Source organism: Pan troglodytes, chromosome X, assembly GCF_028858775.2.
Source record: "Pan troglodytes isolate AG18354 chromosome X, NHGRI_mPanTro3-v2.0_pri, whole genome shotgun sequence".
In the NCBI taxonomy this organism is placed as follows: domain Eukaryota; kingdom Metazoa; phylum Chordata; class Mammalia; order Primates; family Hominidae; genus Pan; species Pan troglodytes.
Window position 1 is genome coordinate 139,792,825 of NC_072421.2, and position 21,617 is coordinate 139,814,441.

Consider the following 21,617-nt stretch of genomic DNA (forward strand, 5'->3'; position numbering starts at 1 on the left):
GATCCCCTGCAATACGGTTCTAGAAGACTTAAAAAAATCCATTTGTATGACCTAGCCTATAGTAAAGCCATGCTAGAGAATATGGTGTAGCACAATCTAATTTCAATGAATTCCTGTAAAAGCATGGATGTCCTCTATAAACCCTCTTGATGATGAAAGCAGCGTTATATATGAAGATAAGCAAAAGACTTCTGTGCTGCTGGAGCAGTATCTTGAAGTTGTCAATTACAGAGATCTTAAAGTCAGGCTTTGTCATGGAGATGAACTTGGGTAAAGAAAAGAAGAGTGCTATTCTCAAAGTCCTGTCACTTCCAGATAAAGTAAAAAAAAGTAAAAGCCAGAGATGAGGGCCAGGTGATTAAGAGCCAAAATACTCTGAAGTCAAAAGTATCCAAGTCTACTGAAGTTGTGAACTAGCTCCATCAGGAGAGGCCATTCTGCTCCAGCATGGAAGCTGTTAACCTGAGTTTGAAATCCAAAGTCCAGAACCCTCTCAGTGATGGGAAAAGAAAGCCAGATACCATTATTGAGTGCTATGGCTTCCCTGAGAAATGCCTTTCTTTGCCTCCCCTGTACAACTGCATTTTTGAAGGGGTCTCTTGTAATTATTAATATGAATTTGTTCCAGAAAAAGTCCCAGGATGACATCTGAGAAAATGTCTTTGAGAGATAAAGAGTCATTGCTAGACAGCAGTGTATCTGGAAAACTCAGAAGAGTACAAAGGGCTCAGAAGAAGAGGCAATCAAGAACTGAAAATATTACTCAGATAAAGAGGAAATGATCATGAAAGATGAGGTTGGGGACCATAATTGTTAGAGCTTTAAAAACTGTTCAAAGATTTAAAAGACTGTAAAAGTGAGGAATGTGGAAGCCCTTAATAATTCTTCAAATAGAAAGACAACCTATTTGTTGAAGAAAGTTACTGCCTTGTACAACTTGCTCCCTGAGGATTCAAAAGACTGGGAGGTAGAAGAGGAAGCTGAAGGAAAACATGATGATGTTTATATAACACTATGTATGAGGTATTAATAAAATGCCTCTTTCAGGAAATTGGTCTACAGGGCCCTCTGACTCCTTCCAAAAGCAGATTTCACTGAGAAGTTGCCAGGAAGATAATCTGGAAGACCCAAGAGCTCCCTCCCTCCCCACTTCATCAACTGGCCCGTGAAAAATAAATACAAGTAGAAGCTTAATGTACATGAAATCATCCCTGTGATTTACTCAGTGAAGTTACAGGGAGGCAATTAAACTACTTATGGCAAACTCTAGAAGAAACATACCATGGCCAAGCAGGAGAGATTAGTCTAAGACACCCTTTCTCAGGACACTGGAACATACCTCTGAAAGATAAAAAATCAAGGTGCCTCATAAGCTAACAAGAAATTCCAGGCAGTTACTGTGGAAGTTTAGAAAAATCCCAGCTGATACATGGGAAACAAACTGATGAGTTCCACATACAAAGAAGAGCTTAATATTGCATAAGCAAAATAGGAAAGAGCAGGTGATCTCTTTCTAAGTTGGAAATAATAAAATTCTGGTATACCAAAAAACAAGTTCATAAAAGATAAATGTTAAGCTTTTAAAATGTAAGTTTTAAAACAGTAAATAAATGGAATTGGATATAAAAATAATAAGTCAACATTATATGAATGTTATATCATACATTTCATTATTTAGTTGAAATTGGTCATTTTCTTTTAAATCACAGTTAAATCACATGAAATGAAAATAAACTTCTGAAACCTGATAAAGAATATTAATGAAAAACATATAGTTCCCATAATCGCTAATAGTCAATGACTGACTGTTTTCTCCCTAAGATCAGTGACTAAGCCAAGAGCTCACTCTATTTACCTTCACTCTTTTACTGGTAATAGTAGCTAGTTTAATAAGGCAAGACAAAGGGCATAATGTGTGAATGTAAATAATTATATGGTTTCTATTTCCAGAATATGTGATTTCCTATGTAGAAAATGAAAAATACCAGAATTAAAAATGATTTTGGAAGGCCAGAGGATGCAAGTTAAATATATAAAAAGTGATTAAATTCCCATACATAAGTGATAAAAGATTCAAATAGATTAAAAAAATACAATGTATGATAGCATCAAAAATAATTAAGCAAATATGAGCACTATCAGTAAACTGAAAACTACAATGTTGCTGAAGATAGTTAATGAATACTTAAAATAACTGTCAGGCATATACTATGCTGATAGATTGCAAGAGTCAATATTATTAAGGTGAAGTATTTTGTATATTGTCAATGCAATTCCAATAAAAAATCAAGCAACCTGATTCTAAAATCTATATAGAAATAAAACGGATCTATGAGAGACAAAATTGTTTTGAAAGAGAACAAGTTAGAGCAGTTTACTCTCTTATATCAAGGATTACTCTAAAACAGTGTTTCTCAACTTCAGCACTAATTTATTGGGCCTAATAAATATTAATTGCGGGGTGGCCGTCCTGTGGAGGTTTACCAGAATCTCAGTTCTCTGCATTCTAGATATCAGTACTGCTGCCACCACACCCAGTTTTGAAAACCAAACGTTCCTGTAGACATTGCCAAATATCCCCTTTGGAGAGCAAAATTGCAACTGGTTGAGAACCACTGCTCCAAAATTGTAGCAATCAATATAGTGTGGTATTAACATAAAGAAAAGCACAGAATCCAGTCGGGCGCAGTGGCTCACGCCTGTAATCCCTGCACTTTGGGAGGCCGAGGCAGGCGGATCACGAGGTCAGGAGATCGAGACCATCCTGGCTAACACGGTGAAACCCCGTCTCTACTAAAAATTACAAAAAATTAGCCGGGCATGGTGGCAAGCGCCTGTAGTCCCAGCTACTCTGGAGGCTGAGGCAGGAGAATGGCGTGAACCCGGGAGGCGGAGCTTGCAGTGAGCCGAGATTGCACCACAGCACTCCAGCCTGGGCGACAGAGCCAGACTCCATCTCAAAAAAAAAAGAAAAAAAGAAAAGCATAGAATCCAATGGAATAAGCCAGGTTTCAAATAGATTTCCGTGAGAGAATCTAATTGTTGATGCCCTAAGGAATCCATGTAATGAATTAACTTGTATTCTATGCCATTTTATATGATATTAACTCTGTATTATCCTTGAGAGAATCAAGAACAAAGTCATTCAAATAATTTTTTGCAGTTCTCACTTACCTTACAGAATCCTGATTGGAAATATTAAAATAAAGTTCAGAAATAGTTCCACAGTTAGGTGGCCAATTGATTTTTGACAAAGGAAGCTATGTAATTTAGTGTAGAAGATACTATTTTCAGCAAATGGTTCTAGACTAATAAGCTATCCATACAAAATATAATCTGGGAACCTTGCTCACACCAGACATACACAGGCAAATGTACACACACACACACACACACACTCACACACACATCCATTTCATTCCAAGTGGGTCATAGACTTAAATGTAAAACCTAAAAGTAAAAAATCTCTAGGAGAAATGATAGAGAAAATTACTTATTACCTAGTATTAGGCAACAATTGTTCAGACAGCACATGAAAAGCATAAACTGTATGTGACAGTCAGACTCTAACGTGGTTCCTTAAGATCACCAACTCTGGATCTTCACAGTTTCGTGGAATCCATTCTTTTTGAGTGTGGGTAGGATTTGAGACTTGTTTATAGTCCAAGAATATGGCAACAATGATGGGATGTCATTCATTTTATTATATTTTATTATATTAAACTTCATCTTGTTACTTGACTTGGTAAGGAACTGTGGGAGTCCTCCAGGGACTGCTGTCGGCCTTTAAGAACTGAGGGAAGATTTCTGATCACAGAAGAAAAAAATCCCCCAAAGCCAGGGCCCTTTATCCTACAACTGCCAAAAAAAAATTCTGCTAACAACCTGAGTGAGTTTGGAGGAAGATTTTTCACAGTTGAGACTCCAGACCCCAGTCCTGGCTGACCCTTCGATGATAGTTTTATAAGACACTGAGTATAGGACCAAGCTGAGCCATATTCAGACTCCTGACCAACAGAAACTGCGAGGTAAAAAACGTGTGTTGTTTTAAGTCGCGAAGTTTGTGGTAATTTCTTGTAAAGCAAAAAAAAAAACCCCTAATATATCATAAACCAAAATAAAACACAGGAAACACAATAACTTGAACTTTAAAACTTATGCTCTTTAAAAAATATTGTTAAGAAAATAAAAAGGCAAGTCACAGACAGGAAGAAGCTCCTCAAAATACATGTTTGTCAGTCAAAGGACTTGTATCCAGAATATGTAAAGAACTTACAACTCAATAACTGGAAGTCAAACAACATGATTTTAAAAACAGGAAAAGATTTGAACATATAGGTCACAGAAGGAAACATAGGGAAGGCAAATAACGACATGTCTTAACATTATTATTCCTTAGGGAAATACTAATTAAAACCACAATCAGGTACTGTCGCACAACATCTAAAATGGCTAAAATGTAAAAGACTAATAACACCAAGTTTTGGTGAGGGATGTAGAACAACTGAAACTTTAATCCTTTGCTGGTGGTAGGGGCAAATTGTGCAACAACCTTGGCAAACAGCTTGACACATTCTAATAAAGTTAAACATACGTTTATCCTATAATTCAGCAATTTCAATCCTTGGTATTTATCTTTGCAACATAAAAGCATATATTTACACAAAAACTTGTATAAGAATGCATATAGCAGCTTTGTTTAAATTAGGTGCTGCAAAAACCACAATTACTTTTGTGCCAACCTAATAACACCTCAAAACTGAAAAATACCTAACGTCTACCAATAGGTGTGTAGATAAACCAATTGTGATACGCACATACAATGTCATATGATTCAGTAATTTAGAAAAGAGAGTAAACTACTGATACTACAATGACATGGGTGAATTTAAAAAATGTATAGTGGGTAAACAAAGCTAGACATAAAAAGAATATATTGTATGATTTTATTTATATGAAGTTATAGCACCAACAAAAATAAGTTATAGATATAGACATCTGATCAGTGTTTGCCTGGGTGGGGGAAGGCAGTTGAATATAATAGGGTACAAAGAAACTTTCTGGGATGATATGTCCCATTATTTGAATGAGGCCTGGATTACCCAATTGTATACATTTGTCAAAATTCATTAAAATGTACACTTAAAATGTGTGCATTTAATTTTACTTTCGTTATACTTTAATAAAATAAATGTGGTACATATACACCATGGAATGCTTCCCCCATCCCAGGTAAACACTGATCTGATGTCTATATCTATAGGGTAAAGTAATTTTATTGAAGTGTGGTGAACATAAGTAAATTTACTTCAATAAGTAAATTATAGCCATTCTAGATGATATGAAAATCATATTCCAAAATATAATGCCATTGTATTTCTCAATTTAGTATCTGTAAATGGAGATTCTACTACCCACTGTCTCAATCCAGAGGCTAAAATAGAGGAGAAAGCATTTACTCCTGAAATCAGGGATTATTGCATTCAAATGTGAACTCGGAGATTCCTAGCTGCATAACCATATACAGGTGACCTTGCTGCTTTGAGGTTCAGCTACATCATCTTCTTCAAAATAATGTTAAAAGCCATCTCCAAGGGTTGTTATGTGAATTAAATACAATGGCATGGAACTACTTTGAAACTTTTAACATACTGTTTGAATACGAATGTTACAATTGTTGCTAGTATTCTACTGAGAGGGAAATACATCAAATCATATCTTGGGAGGAGGGGCTGAATTACAAATGAAGAAATGCCAGCAAGTTATAGAAAGTCCTGGTCAGCCTGAGATTTTTGGCATACAGGAGCTTTTTGATTCATTTTAAAGGAATCTGATTTCTAATTTGACCATGAAAATATACATTCATTCATAATTTATAGGAGAAACAAATACAGAAAATTCATTGCAATCATCTTGATTTTTGTGTTCTGAACCCTAAAAGAAAGAGGCTCTTACTTTTTAATATTTTCCTTTTGATAACAGATTTTCAACATTTTTTTCCCAACAACTGTCAGTCACAGTGTTTTCTGTTACCTCATTTCATACCTATAATATGTAAGCTCAGCCATTTACCTGAAGCCTCTGCTCATTGGCATGCCCCCTGACATCTGTTTCCCCTGTCTTTCACTATTGGAAGTCTCAGAGCCTAGAAACAATTGGACACAGACATTTCCAATTCTGCCTCTATTTCTATTCTTCGTTTTTCTTTGTCTTTTTCTTTTCTTCTCTTGGTCTGTCTGCATTCTCCATAATACCGTGAATCTTCTCAAGTTTACAGAATCCAAATTCATATCCCAGGACAAAAGTCACTGCTAAACCATCATTTATTAACCCTGAAATAGTTCCATTATGCCTATTTAGTGAAAATTGGGAATCGCTTGGTGAACATACAGAAAGCAGACACCAGGCCGGGCGCGGTGGCTCACACCTGTAATCCCAGCACTTTGGGAGGCCGAGGCGGGCGGATCACGAGGTCAGGAGATCCAGACCATCCTGGCTAACATGGTGAAACCCCGTCTCTACTAAAAATACAAAAAAATTAGCAGGGCGTGGTGGTGGGCGCCTGTAGTTCCAGCTACTCGGGAGGCTGAGGCAGGAGAATGGCGTGAACCCGGGAGGCGGAGCTTGCAGTGAGCCGAGATCGCACCACTGCACTCCAGCCTGGGCGACAGAGCGAGACTGCATCTCAACAAAAAAAGAAAGAAAGAAACAAAGAAAGCAAGCAGACACCAGTAAAATCTGGTTACCTTTCATATTTTGAGGATGCTGATCCTTTCTTTTACCATCTGGTTCAGTAAGTATCAGTGTAGAATCAGTCTGTGTCAAGATCTTACTTGGGTTACTTGTAAAAATGTGCTACTAAACAGCAGCCAAGATTTGAGACCATTTTGAGCTTCAAGTCTGATGTAAATTGTCCTGCTTTCTCTTCCCTCTACCCCCGCTCAAGTTCCTGCTTCATCCCCAGTCTTGAAAGAGGTTAATTTCATCCGGAATGGACTCTGAACTATCCCCGCCCACCACCCACAGAGACATAACCTTGGTTGAGTGGACCAGCAATCTAGACTTGAATCTATGGGGAATGACTGCCTATCTCATTTTTTATCTGTCCACCTTTAATGTATGCAGAATTGGTGATATTTTTTTCTTGGTTAAATGACAAGCCCCAAATCGCAAGACTTATCAAAAGATTTATTTTCAAAAGAACAAATAAATTAGCCAGGCGTGGTGGTGGGGGCCTGTAATCCCAGCTACTTGGGAGGCTGAGGCAGAATTGCTTGAACCCGGGAGGCGGAGGTTGCCATGAGCCGAGATCGCACCACTGCACTCCAGCCTGAAGACAGAGCAAGACTCAGTCTCAAAAAAAAAAAAAAAAAAAAAAAAAAAAAAAAAGGTTTATTTTCAGTTACCCAAAGTGAGTTAATACAAGTCTTTAGGAAAATATTGCTTTAGACAGTAGCTCAGTGATATGAGCTGATAGAGTTTCCACCATCCTATAGTCTCATCTACAGAAGATGACCTCTTAGGTGGAAGCAGCAAGGAATAAGAGTGATTAGATAACTAATCATAACTTTTTTATTGCTTGAAGCCAGAGGAAACCATGTCCTTTCCGTGTGGCTAGAATTCGTCACGTGAATTTTTAAATTGCAAGGGAGATGATTGATGAAGTCTTCCACGTGCCAGGTGATCATAAGTAATGTTTTGTAAGTATTGTAAATGCTCCAGTGTAATGATTTATGACAATTTATAATGTATTTCTTGCATTATTTTTATTGACTGTCATCAACAGTAAGGTATATAGTCAGGCAGGTTAATGACTCAGAATTGCCAAACTACCCTCCCAAATGATATCATTTATCAGTAAGGATCTATGCTACTTCATGCATATAATCTTTGAATTTGGGTGAAATTGCTCTCTGATTGGATGTTTTATTCCACTGTAATTCATTTTAGGTCTTCTAACCAGTGCCATAATGTATTGAATAATACCTTCTTCTTTTCATTAGAAAATTGCTTCAAGGGATTTAATTTTACAGGTGAAAAGTGGGTTTATATCAGTATATGCAAACCTGGCAACCATCTGAATACCCCTGCTTTTTGGATAGCCTTCAGAGAGGATGATAATAAATGAATTGGACACTCACAATTATTCACTAACTAGAAAACTCGTGGAGATATCTAAACCGAAAATAATACCAATTGGCTTCCTGTCCCACTGAGAAACCTGAGTACCTATCCCTAAGCCACTTTACAAAGTCCTGTGTCTTTGGTAGAAAAAGTACCTAACAGTAGTGATTACCAAATATGAAAGTCAAATGTTGACTGACACTATATTCCTGAGTTTAAAGCCCACATTCAGAAATCAAGTTCAAACTGTCACTTTCTAAATGCATGCAGATTGTATCATCTCTGCCGATCTAGCTTATATAATAAACACTGCAACCACCTCCGAGGAGTATGAAACAACTATATGCCATAAAATACAACCATCTGCATCAGTGTCTATCTTGGATTATTAAAGTAAAATCAGGGTCCTTCAGGTTTTATTTGAAACCTACCTGCATCTGAATCATTTTAAGATTGCTTTGTATGAATTCATTATAATTTCAAATATTTCTATACATTTACATTGCTGATGTTACTTCCATTTGTGTCAACGGTGGTATCCTGAATGTTTTATGCAGGTATGCTGGTATACACATATACTAATATGAGGTGCAGAAGCTCACCCAAGGCAATGCCCAATTTCTCAATGAGTAGATAATGATGAAAAAAATACTTATGTCAAACTTCTCATCTTTGAGACCTAAAAAGTCATTACAAAACCATCGGGAAACAAGTATTACTTAAATGTTAACTTTAGATTAAATTTTGCAGCCATCTTTGAAGAATGTTTAATGTCTAAAAGCACTTCTTTGAAAGATGGTGGCTCCAAAGTTTTTAATCCTAGTTATTTCTAAGTTTCCAAAGAACTCTACAACAGATTACTTCAAGAACTGGCAAAGATTGTTACAACACCTGGATTTAATTTGTTCTAGGAGGCATCTTGCTTTGGGTTAGAGGGTGGGAGGAATTAACACAGGTTTGACTTTTGAGATCTGAGTTACAAGGCCAGTGGGATAAGAAAGTGGAGATAGAAGCATTCCATCATTCTGACCTCTCTGAGCAAACGAAAGATTATCGAAAATGACTTACAGAAAAAGTGCTTTCCTGTTCAACTAAATGAAATTCAGACCTTATCATCTGGGATACAATGTATTGTATTAATAACCTGCACGGCTATCTGGTTATACTCACTCTGAAGGATTTACTGAGTTATTTGAAAATGTGTTTATGTACAGACACACACACACACACACACACACACAACGTAAGACTACATTGTGCTATGTAAACACACAAAGACAAGTGATAGAACAGCATTTTCACACAGCAGCTGGAAAGGAGTACCATGGAGATTTGCAAGAGTTTTTTGATAAGCACAATGTAATACAACGGGATACTGTTTTTAATTCTGTTTCTGAAAAGTCACCTTGGAACTACAAGATCTTGATAAGTGGACCCTCCTATTTACAATATAGGCTGTGTAATTAAAGATGCAAGTAGAGGGCCTCAATCGAATAATTTCTCTAGTGAACTTATTGTCTCTTTTGAAGTCAAAAATCTACGAATGTTCAAGTGTAGTTTGTATTAAGCATAAGAGTGTTTCTCCTGCCCCATTCTTGTTTATCAAAAAGTACTATTATCTTGCTTCTCCCTCATGCCCTTCTACTGAGTATAAAACTATCATCTCCATTTCATCCTCATTTTTTTTTGAGTTTGGAAACCAAGACTTAGAGAGGTTAAGTATCTTGTTCACTTCACACAGCTATAAAAAACAACAATAGGACTCATATACAAATATGTCTAACTCCAAGCAATTATTATATTTACACTCTTCTTTTGTGGCCTGGCAATCAATGTAAACAATGGCAAAATTTCCATTTAAAAAGGAGCTCAAAGATTATCTAATACAACATCATCACCTGATAATTTGATCTCTATAGCGCACCCATATTTGGTTACCTGTAATTTTTATATTTGGTGGATAATGTGGAAGATGTAGGAGAATTCAGTTCTCTGTGTCTGAGTTGAGTGGATCTTTTCAGTGCCCTAGTTCTTCTGCTTCCACGCGGCTATTGGAGCTCTCTCCTGATACTTGGGCCCTGCAGATGGTCTTGGACTCTAGCTCTCCATGTTCCCCCATCTGCAAGGCTAAATGAGGGATTCAGTATGTCCAAAAGGAAGACGTACTTTTTGAATAACAGCATTTAAGGCACTTGGTGGGTTGATTGGGAAACTGGCTTTGAAGCTGGGTGGACGGTGGCTGAGTGTTTGTTCAAGATTATAGTTGAGAAAACCGTGGTTAACGATTTTAGTTCCCTGGGGCCTTGTCACCGTCACCGTTTTACCAGCCATCACAGCTACAGCATTGTGTCCTGTCCTGCACAAAAACTGGCCTTGATAATGCCCCACGCTCTCTAGTGCAAAGTTTTCTTGTTCATGAAACTTGCTAAACTGCAGGATCCATGTGACTTACATTGCATTGCGCAATAGTCTTCGTCCCTCCTTCTCTTCCTCGCTCCTTCCCTTCTCTCTCTCTCTCTCTCTCAAATAGATTATTGCCACATTCACAGGCTTGTTTGATATTTATAAAATAAGGCAGATTTTTTTAACAGAGAAAATGACTGTATTTCAGTTAATGTTAGGTTTGGTAAGGGGATTTCATATATTACACTATTGGGTCCTGTTGAGTTCTCTATTCACGTAATTCCTGAGAGGTTTCTTTTTTTTCGTCCTGTTGAATTCTCTATTCACATAATTCCTGAGAGGTTTCTTTTTTTTCCCCCAATACATGTTGTTGCTGCTTCATTTCTCCTTCATCCTCCAGCTATAAAGTTGAAGTTTTTGATTCCAAGTACCAAGCCTTTTCATATTAGATTTATATCTACCATATCAGGGCCTATTACATTAGATTCATTATACTCCATTTAGTCCATTGTTCCATGGTTATTTTTTAAGTAATTTAGTAGTCAATATTTTTCATGTTTTTAAAAAAAATATTTAGGAACTGGTGGAGGAATTGCATTTTTTTATGATTATGAAGCTAAGTAATTTTGTATTTGTATTTTTTGGATGAATTTCTCTTCGTATGCTTTGACCATTTTTCTGTGGCATATTCTTATTTTTTCTTTGTATTTTTTTTTAAACTTTTATTTTAGGTTCGGGGTACATGTGCAGTTTTGTTATTTTGGCAAACCCATGTCGCGGGGGTTGTTGTGTAGATTATATTGTCATCAAGGTACTAAGCCTAGTATCCAATAATTATTTTTTGTGATTCTCTCCCTCCACCCACCCTCCACCCTCAGGTAGTCCCCAGTGTCTTTTATTTCCCGCTTTGAGTTAGCTGTATTGAAGGGGGCCAGCCCCTCCACACCTGTGGGTGTTTCTTTGCAGGTGGGACGAGAGACTGAGAAAAGAAATAAGACACAGAGACAAAGTATAGAGAAAGTGTATTCCTTGATATTTTATTCTTTTTGTAGCAACTGTGAATGGTATTACATTCCTGTTTTGGCTTGTTGCTTGAAGGTTGTTGGTGTATAGGAATGCTAGTGACTTTTGTATGATAATTTTGTATCCTAAAACTTTGCTGAATTTTTCATCAGGTGAAGGAGCTTTTGGCTGACACTATGGGGTTTTCTGGATACAGGATTATGTCATCTGCAAACAGGGATAATTTGACTTCCTCTCTTCTTATTTGGATCCCATTTATTTCATTCTCTTGCCTGATTGTTCTGGCTAGGACTTAGAATACTACGTTGAATATGAATAGTGAGAGAGAGCATCCTTGTGTTTTTCAGGTTTTCAAGGAGAATGCTTCTAGCTTTTGCCCATGCAGTATGATGCTGGCTGTGGGTCTGCCATAGATGGCTCTTATTATTTTGAATTATGTTTCTTCGATAATTAGTTTGTTGAGCATTTTTAACATAAACAGGATAAATTTTATCAAAAGCCTTTTTAGTATCTATTGAGATGATCATGTGGTTTTTGTCATTAGTTCTGTTTGTTTGATGAATCACATTTATTGATTTGCATATGTTGAACCAACCTTGCATCCCAGGGACAAAGCCTACGTTATGGTGGTGGATTAGCATTTTGATGTGCTGCTGAATTTGATTTGCTAGTATTTTGTTGAGGATTTTTGCATCAATGCTTATAAGAGATAGTGGCCTCAATTTTTTTTTTATTGTGCGTGTGCCAGGTTTTGGTATCAGTATGATGCTGGCCTCATAGATTGAGTTGGAGAGGAGTCCTTCCTCCTCAATTTTTGGGAATATTTTCAGTAAGAATGGTACCAGCTCTTCTTTGTACATCTAGTAGAATTTGGCTGTGTATCTGTTTGGTCCTGGGCTTTTTTATTTTTTTATTTTTTTATTTTTGGTTTGTAGGCTGTTTATTGCTGATTCAATTTCAGAGCTCATTATTGGTCTGTTCAGGTTTTCAATTTCTTCCTGGTTCAGTCTTGGGAGGGTGTATGTGTCCAGGAATATATCCAGCTCTTCTAGCTTTTCTAGTTTGTGTACATGGAGGTGTTCATGGTTTTTGTCTCAGATGGTTATTTGTATTTCTGTGGGATCAGTGGTAACAACCCCTTTGTTATTTCTAATTGTATTTATTTGAATCTTCTCTTTTTTCTTTATTAGCATAGCTAGTGGTCTATCTTATTTAGTTTTTCTTTTTTTTTTTCAAAAGATCAAGAAATCCAGGAGCTGTTTTCAAAAAAAAAAAAAAAAAAAAACAGCTCCTGGATTTCTTGATCTTTTGAATGCTTTTTCCTGTCTCAATCTCTTTTAGTTCAGTTCTAATTCTTCTTGTCTTCTGCTAGCTTTGTGTTTCGTTTGCTCTTGCTTCTCTAGTTCTTTTATGTGTGACATTAGGTTGCTAATTTGAGATCTTTCTACCTTTTGAATGTGGGCATTTATTTAGTGCTATAAATTTTCCTGTTAACACTGCCTCAGCCATGTCCCAGAGATTCTCGTGTGCTGTATCTTTGTTCTCATTAGTTTCAAAGAACTTCTTGATTTCTATGTTAATTTCATTATTTATCCAAAAGTCATTTAGTAGCAGGTTATTTCATTTTCATATACTTGTATGTTTTTTAAATCAATTTTCTTAGTCTTGATTTCTATTTTTATTCCACTATGGTCCAAGAGAGTAGGTGATATAATAGCTCTTTTACATTTGCTGAAGATTGTTTTATATCTGACTGTGTGGTCAATTTCAGAATACATGCCATGCGGTGACGAGAAGAATGTATATTCTGGTTTTGGGGGGTAGTGAGTTCTGTAGATGTCTATCAGGCCCATTTGGTCCAGTGTTGAGTTCAAGTCCTGAATATCTGTAAACTTTCTGCCTCAGTGATCTGTCTAATACTGTCAGTGGGGTATTGAAGACTCCCACTATTATTGTATAGGAGTCCAAGTCTCTTTGACGGTCTCTGAGAACTTGCTTTGTGAATCTGTGTGCTCCTGTGTTGAGTGCATATATATTTAGGGTAATTAGGTCTTCTTGTTGAATTGAACCCTTCACCATTATGTAATGCCCTTCTTTGTCTTTTTTGATCTTTGCTTATTTAAGGTCTGTTTTGTATAAAATTATGATTGCAACCCCTGCTTTTTTCTGTTTCCATTTTCTTGGTAAGTTTTTCTCCATCCCTTTATTTTGAGCCTATGTGTGTCATTGCATGTGAGATGGGTCTCTTGGAAACAACATTTCATTGGGTCTTGCTTCTTTTTCCAGCTTGCTACTCTGTGCTGTTTAATTGGGACATTTATCCCGTTTACACTGATGGTTAGTATTGGTATGTGTGGATTCGATCCTGTAATCATGCTGTTAGCTGGTTATTATGCAGAGTTGTTTGTGTGGTTGCTTTATAGTGTCAGTGGTCTGTGTACTTCAGTCTGTTTATGTAGTGGCTAGTAATGTTCTTTCCTTTCCATATTTAGTGCTTCTTTCAGGAGTTCTTTTAGGGCAGGTCTGGTGGTAACAATTTTCCTCAGCATTTTCTGGTCTGAAAAGGATCTTTTCTTCTCCCTCGCTTATGAAGCTCAGTTTGGCCAGATATGAAATTCTTGGTTGCAATTTCTTTTCTTTATGAATGTTGAATATAGGCCCCCAATCTCTTCTGTCTTGTAGGGTTTCTGCTGAGAGGTCCTCTGTTAGTCTGGTGAGCTTCCCTTTGTAGGTGGCCTGTCCTTCCTCTCTAGCTGCCTTTAATATTTTTTCTTTCATTTTGATCTTGGAGAATATGATGATTATGTGTCATGGGGATTATCTTCTTGTGAAGCATCTTGAGGAAGTTCTCTGCATTTTCGGAATTTGGATGTTGGCTTCTCTTACTAGGTTGGGGAAATTCTCCTGGATAAAATATTGAAATATAGTTTCCAAGTTGCTTCTATTCTCCCCATTTTTTTCAGGGAAGCCAATGAGTTGTAGATTTGGTCTCTACAGAATTCCGTATTTCTCAGAGGTTTTATTCATTCCTTTATATTCTTCTGTCTTTACTTTTGTCTGACTGTCTTATTTCAGAAAGCCAGTCTTCAAGCTCTGAAATTTTTTTCTCAGCTTAGACTTTGCAGCTATTAATTTTTACCACTGCAGTATAAAATTGTTGTAGTGTTTATCATTCAGCTCTATCAGATCAGTTACATTCTTTTGTATACCGGCTATTTTGTCTGTCAGCTCCTGTACCATTTTACTGTAATTCATAGCTTCCTTGGACTGGGTTTCAATGTTCTCCTGAATCTTGATGATCTTTATTCCTATTCATATTCTGATTTATACTTCTGTCCTTTCAGCCATCTTATCTCAGTTTTGAACCCTTGATGGAGAAATAGTGCAACGGTTTAGAGGAAAAAAGGCACTCTTGTTTTTTGAGTTGTCAGAGTGCTTCTGTTGATTCTTTGTCATCTTTGTGGGTTGATGTCCATTCAACCTTTGAAGTTGCTGTTCTTTGAAATTTTTTTTCTTTTATCCTGTGTGATTACCTTGGGGGTTTGATTATGGTATAATGTGGGTTCAGGCAACTGGCTTCATTTCTGGAAGATTTTAGTGGGCCAAGGCTCAGCTCAAGACTCCTGGACTGCATTCTCTAACTTCGGGGGACTGGCATTGGGCCCTGGCTTTGTTCTCTCACTCCTTGAAATTGGAAACCTGCTTTACTGGAGGGACTGAGGTGCTCATGGACCACTGGTCACAACACTCTGATGGATTGGGCCAGCCAAAGCACTTTGTAGGGCAATGTCACTGGGATTCTGTTCTCAATTGCATGTGCCAAGAGCAGCAGCAGTGGCAGCATGGCAGGGTACAAGCTCTTCAGCTACAGCAGGGTGCTAGCTGTTGCTGGGGTACTGGCTTCTGTGTGGTCATTCGTAGCAGTGGCAATGACAGCACAGCTTGGAGGTTTCTCTGCCAGTGACTGTGTGTATTAGTGTCAATGTTGGTATTAATACAGGGGGACGGTGCTGGTGGGTGTAGAACTGTGTGCGTCTTCACGTGGGTGGCAGTAGCAAATCAGGGTGGGGCAATTGATCCGCTATTTTCCTTGCCTAGTTTCATGCTAGTGGCCATGTGGGCTCAGGAGCCAGGCACTGTCAGGGATGGGACTGGCAGACTCCATGGCCACCCATGCTCCCATGGCAATGGCACTGGGGTAGGAAGTAGGGGTGGCGGTGCACTCATCCTGGCAGAAGCAGCATGACAGGGTGCATCTGCACACCTGCCCTGTCAGAGAAAGGAAGACAAGGTCAGCCTGTGCAAACATGTGCTGACAAAACAATGTAGGGGGTGACTGTGGGCAAGTGCCTGGAGGCAGAGCAGCATGGGGAGGTGGAAGTTGCAGGGGGTACAGGCAGACTGGTGCATGTCCATGGTGGCCATTCTGCTGGAGCTCTCTGCCAGTGAGGTGCAGTCCACCAACCCAAGAGCTATGAAGCGGGCTCGTAGAAGGTATTACCCCTGGATACTTGAGTTTGCACTGCAAGCAGGCGCAGCCAGGCTTGGGCCCCAGGAGAGGCCAGCATACGAAGGTGGTCAGGTCTGACTGACCCTGTCTCATGGACAAGACCGCTCTGCAGAGTTCCGGTCTGGCGGTTCCTCTAGAGCTAAAGTCTCCTATAGGAACAAGTCAAGCCTGGGGGATGGGCATCCCTGGCCATACTTCACTACAGAGGCTCCTGCACCAAAGCCCCTGGACTCTGCATCAGCTGGAGCCCCTACCGCTTCTCTAAACAGCTCTTCCTGCCATCTCAAATATCTGTGGTGGTCATGGGGTCTCCTCCTGCCGGGATTCCAGAGTGGTGATAGCAGGTTGCTTCTTGTCTGCTCACTCACTCCTTCCCCAGGAGTCACTGGGGGCCAGGAACAAGTCCTGGTGTGTGGTGGCCCTGCACAGATTTTTCAGCTTCCTCCCTGATATGGTTTGGCTCTGTGTCCCCACCAACATCTCATCTTGAATTGTAACCCTCATAATCCCCATGGGTTGAAGGTGAGATCTAGTGGGAGGTGATCGGATCATGGGGGCAGTTTCCCTCATGCTGTTCTCGTGATAGTGAGTGAATTCTCATGAGATCTGATGGTTTTATAAGTGTTTGACAGTTCCACCTACATGCACTCATACTCTCTTCTGCCACCTTGTGAAGAAGGTGCCTGCTTCCCCTTCCTACATGATTGTAAGTTTCCTGAGGCTTCCCCAGCCATATGGAACTGTGAGTCAATTAAACCTCGTTTGTTTATAAATTACCCTGTATGGGGTACTATCTTTATAGCAGTGTGAGAATGGACTAATACACCCCCCTTAGGCCCAGCATGTGCGTCTTCCCTCTATCCACTCTCAATGCCTTCCCTCTGAAGATCTGCAAGGAGTGTGCCAGTCTTCCCGATGTGCCAGTCCCTTGGTGGCATATGTTTCTCCTAGCTACATCTATTTGGCCATCTTGCCCCTGTTTTGCTTTCTCATCTTTTTGATATTTCCACAAATATGTCAATTATGCCTTCTATGTTCTTATCCAACCAATTGAAGAAAACAGCAAGCAAGGTAAATTCCAACAGAGGTTTGCAGCATAATACTGTATACTTTTCCCCACGTTGATATCTTAGTTAAATTGCACACCTTGCATACACTTGTTAACACAGGTACTGATCCACCTAATTGTCCTAGCTTTTTGTTCAGTTTCCATGTTGCCTGCAGGGGTCTCATGACAGCCCGTGTCAGATTCTAGGACTGGGCTTATCTCTGCAGATGGTGACTTTGCATCATTAGACTGAAGGGGTTCAGTGTTTATGGATCTTAAAATATGGGCCCTTTCTTGGGATCTGGAGAGGCTATGGCCATGAATTAGTCCTAGGCATCCCAAAAGGAGTTTGGTTTGTTCTAGAAAATACCAGAAAAAAAGGATTTGATCTGAAATGGGCTTATAAAAGAATATTTAGATGACCTCTGGCAACTAGTGTTGGTGCCTTTTATCCTTAGTTTTATTATTTTTTTCTGAAATCTCTTATACCAATTTATGTCATGTTATAACCTTATTCCATGCTGTGTTGGATAAATTATGTGGAAGAGAGGCCCACCTGGAACTAAATAATGAAATATAGTATTGTTAGCTTTGTGAAGCCAACCTCTGCATGATTCTTTCTGTATTCACATAATACAGAATTCACAGAATAGATTCTCATTTAAGAGTTGGATTCATTTATTTAATTTATTAAGAAGCTTCACCAGTTTTCTCTAGGAAGATGCTAAGTGGGCTAGTACTACCTTTCATGAGCTCTGATGTTAGTCTGGAAGCAGTGATGACCTAAGGTGAATGGTTATCAGCATTCAAGTGGAGAATATGACTTCTCATTTTAAACACCTGCCATTTTCTGATAGCATAGACGTACAAATATGTCAGAAACCATTTATACTCATCATACAACCACTGAAATTCCTGAGAGTGCATGACAAGAGGCCTATGAAGGTAATTATTATTTTTTAATTCTCTTTAACCCATTGATCACATATGTCAATATTGTTCATTGTCAGAAATTTCAGGTCCCTGGAACTTCTGCTGTTTCAAAAAAAGTGAGAGCCCCTAGAGAAACAGGGAATGAACTCAAGATCTTGGTATGAATCCATTTTTATTGTTAAAGAAAATGATGGATGTGTCTGGTGCCAATCCTTGAAGTCATACTACAGTATAAAAGTGATTGTTTGGCTATTAGAAAAACTAATAATATAAATCCCCATGCAGTCAAATTCAAGTAAATCTTGATTTGTGGGGCAAAATAACACATATAATTTACCATTTCTCATTGTATTTAGTTAATCGTATACTTCACCCTATTGTCTAGAGTTCACTGCAGTAATCGCCAATTTCAGTACATCCTTTAGATGCCATGAGTAACAGGTGCAGCTTTTTAAATTGTTCACAATCCCATTTATTACCCTACATTGGAAAATTAACTGAGTCATATTTGAATACTTACTCACTCCAGTTTGCATGCAGATTGTTGAAAATTCTCTTTACATCTACAAGAAACTAACACCATTCTTGTGTTTGCCATCTTTCACTCTTTCTCTCTCTCTTCTCCTTCTGTCTCTCATACTTTTCTGGTGCCTGTACTTCTGTGCCCATTTTTTTCTGCATTGAAATAATAAATGCTTCTGTAGTTTTCAAAGCTCTACAGGTGATTCTGATACTCAGACAACGTGTATAACCCTTAGATTAATCTGTTAACCAGGCTTAGTGTTAACCAGGCTTACAGATGATATATTCTATTAGGTGTAGTAAGACAGGTAGGTTCTTTTAATCACATATTTAATTGTATTTTTATCTCCAATTGTATCTTGTTGAAATCTATTAGCTGTAAGAGCGATACTCCCTTATGTATTAATTCATAAATTCAATTGATTGTGTATCTACTATTTATTAAACACTATGATACTATACTCCATGTCCCTTCTGAGTATTATTAGCTCTGTTATTCTTGATTTGTTTTAACAATTTTATTGACTTTTCTATGAAAATGGAACTCTGAACTCCTACGTTCCTGTCTCTTTTCTCTAATTCTTTCTAATTCCAATTCGTTAATCTGCACCAGATGCTCAATTTCTCCCTTGGCTTGAGAGTTTGATTGTTTTTCTTTCCCATACACTGTATATTGACTCAAGTTAGGCTTACCATTGCAGCTGTAAATTTAGAATCTTAACTCTGGAGAAGAACTCAGTTCAAAAACAGTTTTGGGAGCCAGTCACATAATAAAAAACTTACATGAGAATTTAAAATACACTAATAACTGTGTTTTCTCATTTGACATTCTAGAAAAGTCTTATTTTGTAGGTAAAGAAACTGAGATTTTCAGAAATTAAGTGACCTCCCCAACATCACAGAACCAATAAATGACAGAGTCTGGTCTTGAGCCCTTTCTAATTGCTGTATCAACACTGCAGTGCAACTCTGCAGGGAGACTCTCAATCATTGCCACCTTACTGTTTTGCCTCACACCCGAGGTGGAGAGAGCTCTGGGTGAGTAGCAAAACTCTGAAACCTTACTTCTCTATCTTATATTCCTTCTGCCAGACTATAGAACACAATAATCTTTCTAGAGATAAACTACTCAAATTTAATGGATATGTAGATCCCCTGGAGATCTTGCAAAATGTAAATTCTGGCACAGTATGTCTGGCGTTGCACCTGAGATTTTTCATTTTTAACAAGCTACCAAGTGATGTTCATGCTGCTGGTCTGCAGACCTCACTTTGAGTAGCAAGACTTGAATATTCCGGGTGGTATTATTACTATATAACAGGAGATATAGAAACAAGTCTTCTTCCCTTCCTTCACTGGTAAATTCTGCTTTGGGACTAAGGAAGAGCTGATGGAAACATAACTAAGGTCTTTGTTTATTTGAGGTCTGGAGTGCTGCTAGCTTGTCAGGAGCAGCTTAGTCCAAAAGCCTGATTGTGTGTCCTTGTCTTCTCCCAGTGAAGAGAAGCGATCAATCTCTCGCTCTTATTCACTCTAGCATTTCTGATTGTGTACATGACAACAAACGCATAATTAAATCCCTTCCATTTTATTTTACCTTTGTCCTCCAAAACCCTTTTGATCTGAAATAAATGCATCACTGGGATTTTATGTTCTGTAGCAGCAGCAAGCAAGGATTCAACGGAGCCAGGAAATGAAGCCTCTACTATGCATTACTTAGGTAATTACTCAAGCTCAAAGCAAGGTATCTTGATATTTTGTCACCTGAATGACAGCTCCTTAAATTCTCCAATTCTAAGAACAAAATTGGTCCCAGGGTCAGAGATAGGACCAAGCATAGATATGAGATCAAATGGTTTGACTGTGTAGAGAAAGAAGCTGCAGGAACAGAGATCTGTTGGAGTGTTACAGAGTCTAGAGAGGTTATCATCTTGTATTGTTCATTGAAATAAACTCCAAAGCTTATTTAAAATTCAGAATATTAGATCTCACTTCTAGAAAATCAGAATTAGTAGGTATAGTGTGGGGTTCATAAATATGCATCTTTTGAAAGCACAACTGCTATTCTGATGCATACTGTGGAGCCCACACTTTGAGAAAAACTGGTATTCATGCAATATTCAAAGGCCAATATTTTACAGCATTTGAAAGGAATGTTCAGCAGTTACAGAATAGCCCTATATAAGTAAAGTACTATCTTAAGTATAAAACATCCCCCTCCTCAATCAAAAATTACTTTCATTCAGTGTTAATGGAAACAGATTTGTTCAAGCACCAGTGGTTATATATGTTAAGGAATGGTGACTATAGCAGCATAAAATAGCGGATCTTTTTACTTGAAACCAGCCCTCTTCCACTCTAAAAAAATGGGATTTTTTCAAGATGGCATCTTGGAGGCTTTTGGCATGCCTCAGCCATTTGGAAATAGCAAAAGAGTGCCTAAAGATCAACTTTGCGAGTTTTAATTCAAGAAGAAAAATGGGAGTACAATAGAAGAGAAAAAGACACTCAGATCCCAGGGAAGAGCATACCGGCAAACAGCTCCCATGGCAGCATCCAGCTGATAAAAGTGAGTGAAGCCCCAGTACATGAGACAGGCTGAGACCCTCCCTCTTTGACTCACCTTTCCACTGGAGGTCTGAGAAACCCAGGCTGAGGGAGAACACTTTATTTCTCCCAAGCCATGGAGCTAACTTGGGAGAGATTGGGGATGCAGAGAAGGAAGAACACTAGGAAAAGCTGCAGGCATTTTTCCTGGACCCAGGACTGAAAGCAGGATGTCATTTTTAATCCAGGTTCATACAAAGTCAGTTATACTTTAGTAACCTGGCACCATGGCCACGCAGGCATTTTCACCTCAGACCAGAGATTGGAGCTCTCTCTCTGGAGCAGAGTGAGGACCTTCACAACCATCACTGGGTGGTGATTGTGGAAGGTGCCCCAGCAGAATGCACTGGAATTGTGATCTCCCCCATTGAACATCTGGGGCAGGAGGAGAGCTGCTGCTTTCTCCTGGGTGATGAGACTTGAAAACAGAGCCAGCTTGGCAACCTG